Below are 10,137 nucleotides of genomic sequence, written 5' to 3'. Positions count from 1 at the left end.
ACATAACAAAGTAACTGAGTTTTTCCTTTCCAATTTGTCTGGAGCATCCCAAGAGACAGGGGGATGGAGGGCCCTGGACCTGGGAAAAGAGGAGTGAGGAGATGAGTGACCCGAATGGGAAGTTGTCTAGCAGTAGGCAGGGGCTGAAAGAAAAAATGGCCAAAGAGAGGTTCCTGGTGTGAAGAATACTGGAGAATTCCAGGTCAGTAATACTGGCCATATTTACTTAATGCTTATACTTGTCCATGCAGCGATGCTCCTCTCCTTAGATTCCTCAAAACCATCAGTCCAAGTCTCTGATTTGTAATATCTTCTGTTGATAGTGCTTTCGGCAACAGCACTTGTATTGCCGGGTGGAGCAATGTGGGCCTAATAGAAGACAGAAGCTTCAGGATGCAAAACACTGAGTGGGGACAGAGAGACAACCAGAGGCAGGGGTTGAAGCGAAAGGTGACAGGAGTCCTTTGGGAGATCCACAGAAACATGAAGCTCTGTTTATGACACCATAAGCAGGCTGTGCCATCAAGAAGTTTTCAGTCTTATCAATGTGTCCCCATGAAACATTAATATAAGAAGAGAAGGTGTCATGGACTATTGTGAATGGCAAGTCGTTTGTGTGGTAGAAGTTACACACCAAGCAGACTGCAGTGCTGACTAAAAAGTATTTCATGGGTTAGAAAAGAGAGGACATGCTTTAATCTCATGATATCTGATATGGTTTTGCTGTGTCCCCACCCAAATCTCATCTTGATTTGTAGTTTCCATAATTCCCACGTGTTGTGGGAGAGACCCAGTGGGAGATAATTGAATCATGGGGGCAGTTTCCCCCATACTGTTCTGGTGGTAGTAAATAAGTCTCACGAGATATGATGGTTTTATAAGGGAAACCCCTTTCGCTTGGTTCTCATTCTCTCTCTTGCCTGCCACCTTGTAAGACTTTCCTTTTGCCTTCCACCATGATTTTGAGGACTCCCCAGCCATGTGGAACTGTGAGTCCACTAAGCCTCTTTTTCTTTACAAATTACCCAGTCTTGGGTATGTCTCTATCAGAAGCGTGAAAATGAACTAATTCAATATCCTTATCAGAAACTACTGTTTACATTCAAAAGAGAACATGAGCACTGCAAAAGCAGGATACTTCCTCAGACCTTGTCCCCATCACTGTTCTCTCTATGAGATACAGGATGTGCATGGGTGATTTCCACTGTCACAGATTTGGACATATTTTTATATTGATTTTTGCTCTAAAAGTTTAATTTACCAGTATTCAAAATGGACTTCCATAAAGAAACGGAACCTTTCTATGCCAACAGGCAAGTGTTCCACTATGCATGGATGCGGAATCTTCAGTTCCCTGGGCCCAGGCAGCACATGGTCATTACTCATGTTCCTCTAATCCTCTGATGCATGTCCTGACAGGAAGCACAGCTTCCTTTGTCACTGTCCACTCTCTCTGCAGTGGCCCACAGTGGCCCTTTCCATGGTGCTGTGGCTGCAGTGCCCACCGGGGCAGAGAAACACATACAATGGATATACACAGAGCTTGCCTGGACCCAAGTCAGTCTGGTTTAGAGAATCCCTGAAAGATATGTGAAATATCTGCAGAATCAAAGAGTTCCCAAGCATCACAGATTTCTAAAAAGAAAATTTAAACATTCTATTCTGCACAAGGGTATTGACAAAGAATAAAAGGAGAGCTAGAATCAAAGGAAGTTTCCAATATGGGTCCTTGGGTAAGCCTGCCCACTCCATCGTTGTCACACACTTCAAGTAATTATTGCTTGCTGCGTGAAAGGAAAATGGTTTTCTCAAACCATTTTTTCCCCACCCATCCGCTGTCAGAAAGGTCATTATGATGGAAGATGTGTCTACAGAATTGCACAGGGCAAAACAAAACACACCACTACTGTCAAAAGGTAATAGTGCCTCCATGTAACAGAATATGAAGTCCCTATTTTCCATCCCAGTAGTATGCATTAGGTTATTATACACATGTTTGTAAGAAGGAATGAGAGATAAACTATGCAGACTCATACTGTGTCCTTCATGTACACCCACACGTTTGGTTTTAAATGGAAAGATCTTAAAAGTCCTGTTTTAGCCCCTATTTCCCTACCTCCTTCATAACCCTGGTTTTAAACTTTACCTTCAATATGGTGTGTTTATCATCCTTAAAAGGTAGGGGATACAGAGCTGGCAATAACACTAAGTCATTTGGAGCATGCATTGTAACATGCATGCAGAGAAAACACAGGTTCTGGTTTATTATGCCAAAGCTGTAAAGCCGTGAATACAAAATATGGCTAGCGGTCACCTTGCTTTATTCTTCTTTTAACAACTTACTAACTGTGTGTAAATATAAAAGCAAACTTTTATTTTTCCATCAGAGTTCTCTGAAACAGATACTGGAGTGCATTTAACATCGTGACCAGAAATATTGAAATTTGACAGCTAAGAGGTTAAAGGTCTCAAATTTATACATCGAGGTGTTTGTTCCTGTCATCGTCCCAGCAGCTTGCTCAGAATAACCCCTTTTGCTTACTGAACCTTTGAGAAACAGAGAACATTAAGTAATACATCTTGGCAGACATCCTGGGATTCTACTCCTACCAGGAAGGAAGCCATCCTTAAGCATCACTAAAAGAATTCTGTGGCTATTAAAAAGACATCCGTGCAAGCCGGGTGTTTAACTACATTGTGCAGAAAAATTTATTGTTTGGGCCCCTACTTCAAAAATGTCAGCCTGTAATTCCGGACTTTGTGCTTGGTTTCACGCAAACCTCTCATCTGACGCTGCCTTCTACCAAAATTTTATTTGCTGATAACATGGAAAATGACCACTTGAGCTCTTCCTGGAAAAAATGGGAATACTACCTCACTCTGGCAAAATTTCTCTTCAGCACAAACACTCCCTTCGTTTCACTGCCCATTTCAGTACTGCCCCTCCCTTCTGGCAACTCCTCACACCTCCCCCACTCCCCAGGTACCCAGACTGCCCTGTCCTCCACCTGCCCATTCAAACTAGCAGCCAGTCAGAATCCACAGTGGATTTTTAGAAGATCTGGGTCCACCTCAAAGCCTGGACTCTTTAAATATATACATCTAATAGCTAATTTGAAAATTCTATTTTCTCAAATAAGACAGTAGTAAACTATAACAAGAGTTACTTCTAAAGGGACAAGGAGACAATTGTCATCATCATATCTCACATATATGATGTACTTATCTGGTCCTATGTAAAATGGAGCACATGGATTAATTTATTTAATCCTCATAACAACCCCGTTAGGCCTATGCCATTTTATACTCTCTCCTTTTTTTTTAACAACAAAATGACAAAGATTTTTTTAAGCTGCCTTAAGATAAAGATTCTGGGTCGTCTCTTAGGCTCACCCACCAGGGATATGATTGGTTTCCACAGCAAAAGGTACACTTTCTAAATGTCATAAATTTTTGAGATTACTTGCAAATCATCGAAGCTTAGAATAGTAAATCCTGGAATACCAGGGGTTTGCCTCAAACCCATTCTTAATAAAAGTATACTTCACTGATAGGTTAACATGTTACCCCTCCCAGGGATATTTTTCATCTAATGCTATCTTAAACCAGGGGGATTCGTAGTCAAAGATCGAACGTCAGGCAGCACCTTTCTGCGAGAAAGGAGAGATACTCTTGTGGCTCTTTGAATTATGTTATATCAAATAACCATTTCTCTTTGTACAAGGCCCTACCTGGTTGAAGTAAAACAAAACAAGCAAGCCAGACTGAATGCTGCCTTACCCCTGCCTCCAGGAATTTTTAGAAGGAAAGGACATGAAAACCATAATTGAACAATAAGAAAATGAAATGTATTTATTTTTAATGCATAGATGTTACTTAAGAGTTGCCCCCATTAATGCTGTGAGGGCAAGAAAAAACTCCAAACATTTCCTGCAGCTAGTGGCTCTCAAACTAGAGCTTGCATCGGAATGACCTGCAGTGACTGTTCAAACACAGATTGCTGGGCCCTAAATCAGAGTTTCTGATTTTGCTTTTCTAGCAAGTTCCCAAGTAACGCTGATGCTGCTGATCTAGAGACCACACTTTGAGAACCACTGCTTCTTGTTAGGTCACGGAAAGAATTTCTGGGTTTCCCTAGGTGTTTGAGGATTGGTCAGGGCGCTACCCAAGGTTTATTTCTAGCAGTGATTCTTACAGCAGCTCAAGGTGAGGCTTCAGCTGAGATTTGTAGGATGGGTGGGAGTCAACGCAGCCAAGAGGACTTGAGAAGAGCTGCCCACCAGTGAAAGGTCAGAGTGACTGGCACTGCAGACTCAGAATGGGCAAGCCTCAGCTGGAAGGCTGAGCTGGAGCTCCGTCAGGGAGGTAGGCAGTCAGATAAACACCAGGACAGGGAGAGTATTCTGCTGCTCAGAAACACGACCTCCAAAACAGTACTCAAGGCTGGGCAGAGGGCAATGCCCACGGGCATGTGTGCACACACACACGCATGCATCCACCTCAGGAACTGCACCAGGGGAGGTAGATGGAAATGTTCCCTTTGGGTGAGCCAAAACCCAGGTTGGCCAATTTATTGCCCTCCAAAGAAGTTGAAATTGACATGAACTCCCCCAAACCTAAGCAGAAGCATAAGGTGAAAGGGAAATAAAATGCTGCAAATAAATAGGTATTTTATGTGTCTGCCATGAAACACCTGCATAAAAGAGAAAAGGGAAGAAAATCTATTTTACACCTCAAATCTAAAGATTTTACATTCCTTTCAAGTTTTTATATTAGGACCTAGACTCGGAATTTTATATATGTTGCCCACTCTTTACAGCTCTCTGATAGAATAAATGCAAGGGGAAAAAACAGGATAGATGAGTTACCACATTGCCCCTTCCTCATATTTTGTGAAAATTATCTTTTCTAAGACTCACAAAAGCCTCAATCTCTGCATGAGTTATTAGGGGGGCTTTAAAAGCCACAGCTTTTGTGGACCTTTCAGCATGGCATTTGGGCTCAAGGTTTTTTTAGCTCATCCACAGGTACCGGATTTATGACTGCTCATGGTCAGAAAAGCATGGCTGTGCTACATGAGGTTTAGAATGATCTTGGATGACTCTTTCGCCTCCATTGTGTCCTCTAAATGTTGAAGAATAGTGCATGAATAGTTTCAGCAGTCATGAAAGTTATTTCCTAGTTCCCATCTAAGAACAACAAGCTAATAAGCTAATTGACACCTTAACATCAGCTGTGCCCTATTCGTGGAATGACAGCCCACCTGTCAGGTCCCTTCCCAAAAAGGCACACTGTCTGTTGATGCTCACACATCATAGCTTCTTTGGGCAGCATTTTCCCTCAAGCCTTAAAACCTGTTATTAAGGCAGACTTCAGCACCATTTAAGTGACTTGCAAGCAAGCCTCTCGCTGATGAATATTAAACCCCTTGGGTCAGTGAGGTCTTCCGCCTTTCCCTATGGATAGAGTAAGACAAGACGCCATTTTTTCTGTTGGCGACCTAATGAAACTCTAACTGCTGATTTGTTTCCGTTTTCAGTCTAGAATAAACAAAAAGGCTTACAGCCTCCTTCTATGGTCGCCTGAGCTCACCAAACACCATGCAAAGGCAGCAATTTTTCATTATTGATAAAATGTAATGTCATAATGTCACGGCCTTTCAGGTCATCATCTTTGTAAGTCAGCAATGACATTATCACATTTTATAATGATAATAAATTGCCATAATGTTTGCATGTTATTTTCAATGGCTCCTCCAGAATTCTAATTCAACACCATCAACAGAAGGAACCCAACAGCAACTTCAAAGGTCTACCTCCTTAGATCTGCTCAAGGCTAATAGTAAAATTTGCAAGAATCAAAGCTAATTAAAAGCATAAGGATCATTTTTACCCCATTGACTGAATGCCTCACCTTTAGAAAGAATTTTTGCAGAATCTATTTTTACTGTTGGATTTTGATACCTAAATGCATTAAATATATCTACTTGCTATTCATTCATGAACTCTCACTAACCCCTTTCTGTCCCATTCCTGCATGTGCTTCTCTAATCTGTCTAGTGATTTTTGAGTGCTGCATTCTGCCTGTTTCACAATAATCATAGAACACTAATTGGTCTAAATTATAAGAATCATTCATGGGGCACTTATTTCCACATATTAGCCTTCTGACTCTTCTCCTTGCTGAACAAGTAGAAATATTTCATTGTTTAGCCCCAGAACTCAAACAAGTATTCTTCAGAAAGCAGTTTTTTTGGTTCATCAACAATGCAGAGTAACAGAGAAATAGAGTCGAGTCAGAATAAATTCACACTCCAGTCCTAAATACGCTAAACCTAAAATAGACTTGAGAGACTTCAGGAAATGTTTTACAACCTGTAGCACTTCACAAAGAAAGAAACGGAGTGAGACCCTGTCTCAAAAAGGAAAGAAAGAAAGAAAGAGAGAGAGAGAGAGGAAGAAAGAAAGAAAGAAAGAAAGAAAGAAAGAAAGAAAGAAAGAAAGAAAGAAAGAAGAAAGAAAGAAAGAAAAGGAAACAAAGAAAGGAAGGAAGGGAGAGAAGGAAGGAAATTATCATTTGCTGAGCTCTGCACTGGTGTATCTCATCTGATCTTCAATGATCCCTAAAAGATAAGAATCATTCTCTGCCTTTAAAAGATAAGGAAACTGAGACTCAAGGAGAGTAGGCCGCTGATGGGTCACAAAAGCAGCGATCAAACTTCACAGTTGTAACTTCAAAGCTCATGAATGTTCCATTGCACAAAACTCCTAAATTAGACATTCCACTACTAAAGAAGGAAGAATCAAATCTTCTGATCAGCCCCAAATAAAATCATATATTTAGTAAAACAACAGATATGAGTAGATTTCAGATGCAGAAAATATTTATCTTGCCATTAATACATCCAGCTAGACTGCTGTGGTACCATAGTCTCAGAGCAGGCCATCTTAATTGAGTTAATGACTTCCATTCATCTGTGTGATTCCTCATTGATGTATTTTCCACATTATTCAGTATGTTTCACTATTGTCATCGAAAACCGGGCCAAATTAGGCAGTTTCATGAGATTTGTAGATCAGCAGCCCTTTAGGTGATACAATAAAACCATGTAAAAAGTATATAGTGCTTTTTCCCCATGGGTTTGCCGCCAGAACACAGGTGTCATGAAAACTACCCCTAAAAGCCAAAAAGGGAAAGGAAAAGACTTATATCAACATTGTCATCATTGGACGCATAGGTTCGGGCAAGTCCACCACTGCTGGCCATCTGATCTACAAATGCAGTGGCATTGACAAAAGAACCATTGAAAATTTGAGAAGGAGCCTGCTGAGATGGGAAAGGGCTCCTTCAAGTATGCCTGGGTCTTGGATAAACTGAAAGCTGAGCGTGAACATGGTATCACCATTCATATCTCCTTGTGGAAATTTGAGACCAGCAGGTACTATGTGACTATCACTGATGTCCCAGGACACAGAGACTTCATCAAAAATATGATTACAGGGACATTTCAGGCTGACTGTGCTGTCCTGATAGTTGCTGCTGGTGTTGGTGAGTTTGAGGCTGGTATCTCCAAGAATGAGCAGACCTGAAAGCCTGCCCTTCTGGCTTACACACTGGGTGTGAAAGAACTAATTGTTGGTGTTAACAAAATGAATTCCACGGAGCCACACTACAGCCAGTAGAGATATGAGGAAATCATTAAGGAAGTCAGCACTTACACTAAGAAAATTGGCTACAACCCCGGCACAGTAGCATTTGTGCCAATTTCTGATTGGAATGGTGGCAACATGCTGGAGCCAAGTGCTAACATGCCTTGGTTCAAGGGATGGAAATTCACCTGTAAGGGTTGCAGCGCCAGTGGAACCACGCTGCTTGAGGCTCTGGACTGCATCCTACCACCAACTCGTCCAACTGACAAGCCCTGCTTCTCCAGGATGTCTACAAAATTGATGGTACTGGTACTGTTCCTATTGGCCAAGTGGAGACCGGTGTTCTCAAACCTGGTATGGTGGTCACCTTTGCTCCAGTCAACATTACAACTGAAGTAAAATCTGTCAAAAGGCACCATGAAGATTTGAGTGAAGCTCTTCCTGGGGACAATGTGGGCTTCAATGTCAAGAATGTGTCTGTCAAGGATCTTTGTCGTGGCAACGTTGCTGGTGACAGCAAAAATGACCCACCAATGGAAGCAGCTGGCTTCACTGCTCAGATGATTATCCTGAACCGTCCAGGCCAAATCAGCCCTGGCTACGTCCCTGTACTGGATTGCCACATGGCTCACCTTGCATGCAAGTTTGCTGAGCTGAAGAAAAGATTGATCGCCATTCTGGTAAAAAGCTGGAAGATGGCCCTAAATTCTTGAAGTCTGGTGATGCTGCCATCATTGACATGGTTCCTGCCAAGCCCATGTGTGTTAAGAGCTTATCAGACTATCCACCTCTGGATCGCTTTACTGTTTGTGATATGAGACAGACAGTTGTCATGGGTGTCATCAAAGCAGTGGACAAGAAGGCTGCTGGAGCTGGCAAGGTAGCCAAGTCTGCCTAGAAAACTCAGAAGGCTAAATGAATATTATCCCTAATACCTGCCACCCCAGTCTTAATCAGTGGTGGAAGAATGGTCTCATAACTGTTTGTTTCAATTGGACACTTAAGTTTAGTAGTAAAAGACTGGTTAATGATAACAATGCATCGTAAAACATTCAGAAGGAAAGGAGAATGTTTTGTGGACCACTTTGGCTTTCTTTTTTGCGAGTGACAGTTTTTAAGTTATTAGTTTTTAAAATCAGTACTTTTTAATGGAATCAACTTGGCCAAAAATTTGTCACAGAATTTTGAGACCCATTTAAAAAGTTTAATGAGAAAAAAAAAAAAAAGAGTATATAATGGTGTTGGTACGAGAGCTTCCCACGCCTGTTCTAGTCAATGAAAGGAGGTACTTATACCACTTCCACTTAAAATAACAAACATTTCTACAAGGACTTCACTGCTCTCAAAGCACTATTCACTATGCTATTACATTTATCCTGATAGCAAACTCATGCTCAGATAAGGAAACAGATTGCTTAACTTGTCCAAGTTCATACACACACCAAGTGACAAAAATAAAATTCCAACAGAGGTCTTCCAGCTCAACTGCCTATACTCTTTCCATTCTAACAAAGCCTTTAGTACATTTAGGGCAAGTGATTTCTAAGAGCAATGCATCAATATTCAGAGAAAGATCGGCCTTCCCTCGAAGGGGCAGACCAGGCAAACATCCAGACCTCATAACAATTTAAGCTTTCTAGAAATGGAATGCTGGTATGGAGGAAGGTGGAGAAAGGATTTTCAGAGAGTGGGGTTTAACAATCTATTCTATGCATTAACTCACAAGCACATGTTGAGGAAGGAAATAGGCTACGCCTCCTCATTCCTTCATTTGTTCATTCATTCAACACATGTTTCTGAATACCGCCTCTAGGACAATATTATGCAAGCACTGAGGATAGAATAGTGAATGACACACATTGACCTGCCCTTGTGGAGCTCACATTTATGAAGATGAGTTGGACGTTAAACAGCTAGCGTCATGAGCAATCATCTCACTACCATCAATATAAGTGAAAACTAGTTGTAAGAATGCAGTGCTACAGGAGGACTTGACCAGTGCCAGGGGACTAAAAATGCCCTTTCTAAGACTGAGACATGTACATTAACATACGAGGCAAGAGTAAATAAAAATCACAAAGCAAAACATTAGGAAATCAAGGGAATTTTCCATTCTTGCCTCCATCCTCAAGGTTCCTTCTTGCTTGGTTTCCCATGCTCTATTAGCCAAATGCCATGGCTAACAAAGCAGATGGCTACCATAACGGTTACTAGCTAAACCATCATTCAGCATTTGCCTGGTCTAACTCATAGCCTCTTTGGAGAGCTGTAAACATATAATTTTGACAGGTTAGAGGCAGCCTTACTGACATGCCTGATGGTTTTCTTCCAAGTCAGATTTTAAATCATAGCTAGTCTGGCAGGTGTTGCAGGGACCACCCCTTTCCCTTTCCTGTCTCTTTGTACAATTCCTCACACTAAGCCATATGTGGCCACTGCACATGAAGCCACACAAGACTCCACATCCCCTGACTTCTGTGTCCTCTCT

The 10,137-nt window shown here is 41.5% G+C and overlaps 1 pseudogene; it reads left to right on the top strand.

The window, feature by feature from the left end:
- Positions 1-7,284: 7,284 nt before the first annotated feature.
- LOC101149708 (elongation factor 1-alpha 1-like) lies at positions 7,285-8,758 on the top strand (annotated as a pseudogene).
- The last annotated feature ends 1,379 nt before the right edge of the window (positions 8,759-10,137 follow it).

The sequence above is a fragment of the Gorilla gorilla genome, chromosome 16, assembly GCF_029281585.2.
Source record: "Gorilla gorilla gorilla isolate KB3781 chromosome 16, NHGRI_mGorGor1-v2.1_pri, whole genome shotgun sequence".
In the NCBI taxonomy this organism is placed as follows: Eukaryota; Metazoa; Chordata; class Mammalia; order Primates; family Hominidae; genus Gorilla; species Gorilla gorilla.
Note: the sequence above shows the minus strand (reverse complement) of the source record. Positions and strands in the feature narration are given on the sequence as shown.